Below are 3,588 nucleotides of genomic sequence, written 5' to 3' on the forward strand. Positions count from 1 at the left end.
GTACTTCCCAAAAGGCCATCTGCTTTCTCAAGAAAGAGAATTACAGGCGTTTCTTATTCTTTTTTTTTTATAGCCAACGATATTTATTATAAACTTCAAAGTTGCTAACAGACTATATCCTTTGTTCTCACCACAAAAATAAATGATAACTATGTGACTTGATAGAGATGTTAGCTAACACTCTGTTGGCAATCATATTGCAATATATAAGTCTATCAAATCAACAGATTATACAACTTAAAACTAATACAAAGTTATGTCAGTTATATATAAAATATTAATGAATTGTGTTAATGAGCTCTTTTGATATAAGAAACATTTAAAATTATAAGATATCAATGTGACTTTGTAAATTGATATTTATTAAATTTTATTTCCCAAGATAATTAATATTTAAGAATATATTATTAAACTATTAAACTAATAAATAAAGACACACTAAATGTAGAAAAATAATATTTCCCAGAGTAATTACAAGAGGTAACAATTGATTGCATGACTGGAAGGCTGTTCTTTAGCCTGAGATTCTGACTTGAAATTCTGAGTAAAGTCAAGATTCTTTGGATTCTTGGATTATTTTTGAATCCAAATTAATTTGATAAGGTCAAGTTGAAATCCCTCCTAAATAACAGTTCTATTCCATACACACCCACACACTCACAAAAACAGAAAAAAAACTAAACTGTAAAAATGTGGAATTGTGGTAGAAATTACACATTTCTGACTATGTCTGCCCCTCTTATATTTTACCTGGTTCCTAACACTGATATAGTTTTCCCTATATTCATTTTTCATTAAATTTGTTAATTTTTAGGAGATGAAAAAGAATCAGTCTACCAGCTTTAATCATATATCATTAAGCCTAGGTAAAAACATATTTATAAGAAATTATCAAAATTTCAAGTTGTGTCTCCACAAAAGAATATTTTAAATCTTAAATGTATGTCCACTCTTGTATTAGTGTCTTTAAAAAAAAATTTTTTTTGGCTGTGCTGGGTCTTCATTGCTGCATGTGGGGTTTCTCTAGTTGTGGTTAGCAGGGGCTACTCTTTAGTTGCAATGCGAGGGCTTCTCACTGAGGTTATTTCTCTTATTGCAGAGGACTGACTCTAGGGTGCTTGGGCTTCAGTAGCTGCAGCTTCTGGGCTCTAGAGCGTGGGTTCAGCAGTCGTGGCGCAGAGGCTCAGTTGCTCTGTTTATGTGGAATCTTCCTATACCAGTGATCGAACCTGTGTCCTCACATTGGCAGGCAGATTCTTAACCACTGGACCAACAGGGAAGCCCTTGTATCAGTATTTTTACCACTAAAAGACTTTTTCTCTCAGCTTGCAGCTCAATTGTTTTTTAAACTTTTTATTTTGTATTGGGGTATAGCTGATTAACAATGTTGTGATAGCTTCAAGTGAATAGCTAAGGGACTCATCCATACATATACATGTATCTATTCTCCCCCAAATTCCCCTCCCATCCAGGCTGCCACATAATATTGAGCAGAGTTCCATGTGCTATAAGTAGGTCCTTGTTTGTTATCCATTTTAAATATAGCAGTGTGTACATGTCCATCCCAAACTTCCTAACTATCCATTCCCCACATCCTTCCCCTCTTCCCGCCCCAAGGCAACCATAAGTTCATTCTTTAAGTCTGTATGTCTGTTTCTGTTAGGTTCATTTGTATCATATAAGATTCCACATATAAGGGATGTCATACCATATCTCTCCTTCTCTGTCTGACTTAACTTCACTATGATACTCTTTAGGTCCACTCATGTTGCTGCAGACGGCATTATTTCATTCTTTTTAATGGCTGAGTAATATTCTATCGTGTACCGCATCTCCCTTATCCATTCCTCTATGGATGGGCATTTAGGCTGCTTCCACGTTTTGGCTATTGTACACAGTGCTGCAATGAACACTGTGGGTGCATGTATCCTTTCAGATGTTTTTCTCCAGATATATGCACAGGATTGCAGGGTCATATGGCTCTATTTTTAGTTTTTTAAGGAACCTCCATACTGTTCTCCGTAGTGGCTGTACCAATTTACATTTCCACCAACAGTGTAGGAGGGTTCCCTTCTCTCTACACCCTCTCTAGCATTTATTGTGCATTTTTTTTTTATGATAGCCATTTTGGCTGCTGTACCACTAAAGACTTTAAAAATGGAAAACTAAATTGAGAAAGATTTATACTGGCCAAGCCAACTTCATAGCAAATTACTATATAGCCACATTGCAGAGTGGAAAAGATTCATGTTGGTGTTAGTTCAAAAAAAAAAAAAAAAAAAAGATCACTGTTCACCCAAGTGCATAAAGAAATTATTAACTATTTTAAAATCCTTTTAACTTGACATTAAAAATAATCTCAAAGTCAACAAAGAAAGCCTTGGTAAACTGTTCATACTTGAAGTTACTGAAAAAATTCACAAGATCATTATTTTTGGTTGTACTTGGTCTTTGTTGCTGCGCGTGGCAAGCAGGGGCTCCTCTTCACTGCCGTGCTTCGGCTTCTTGTGGTGCCTTCTCTTGTTGTGGAGCATGGGTTTCAGTAGTTGCAGCATGTGGGCTCAATAGTTGTGGTCAGAGGGCTTAACTGTTTCAAAGCATGTGAGAGCTTCCTTGCCCAGGGATCAAACCCAGGTTCCCTGCACTGACAGGTGGATTCTTAACCACTGGACCACCAGGGACGTCCACACATGAAATCTTTGAATATTCCTGTTAACCCCATTTCTTTCATATTGTATACCTGTTATTGACTTATAGCAGTCCCACATTATCCTTTATCAAGAATTTATATGGTTTATTCAGTTCTCTTATTTCAATCATTCTGAATTCTTAAAAATGAAAAATGCTAGTCCAAAGGATGTGATTCCTCGATGGCTCAGCAGGTCAAGAATCCACCTGCAATGCAGGAGACACAGGAGATGCAGGTTTGAATCCTGGGTCAGGAAGATCCCCTGGAGGAGGAGATGGCAACCCATTCCAGTATTCTTGCCTGTAAAATCCCAAGGACAGAGGAGCCTGGTGGGTTCCAGTCCATGGGGTGGCAGAGTCGGACATGACTGAGCTACTTAAGCACATGATATCTAAAAAGATAAAGCAGGGTACACTGCTTTATGTGTATATGTGTGCTAGTGAGGTTTTCATTGTTGCTAAGAAACCCACTGAAGCTGGGTTAATGGCAGTAGTGTAAAAGGACTTTGATGAAAGTTCCACATCAGAGGTTCTGTTCTACATAGTTTTGTACAGTAAGAACAGAGCTCATTGAAAGAATTAAAAACAGGAAAAAGTGGACAAGACATAGATGGGGACACCTGCACAAATCAGAATAAACCATTAAAACTAGTTGCCTACCTTCTCTGAATTTCTGCCTTAAACATCTTGGAGATGAGCTTTCTTCACTTGGCATGCTGAGACTAGCAAAGGAGTTACTTTTCGACCCTTAATTATAAGGCTTTGTCTATCCCTGGCACACTAAAGCACCTAGTCATTGGAAGGACACTATCTCCCAGATCTATAAGAGCTCAAAAGTTATATTCCTGTCTTTAGAAAGTTGACATATTGCTGGCTTCCATGATGCAGTGGAGACCAGAC

The sequence above is a fragment of the Giraffa tippelskirchi genome, chromosome 13 (genome assembly GCF_054371585.1).
Source record: "Giraffa tippelskirchi isolate mGirTip1 chromosome 13, T2T-mGirTip1v1.2.pri, whole genome shotgun sequence".
NCBI classification, from domain to species: domain Eukaryota; kingdom Metazoa; phylum Chordata; class Mammalia; order Artiodactyla; family Giraffidae; genus Giraffa; species Giraffa tippelskirchi.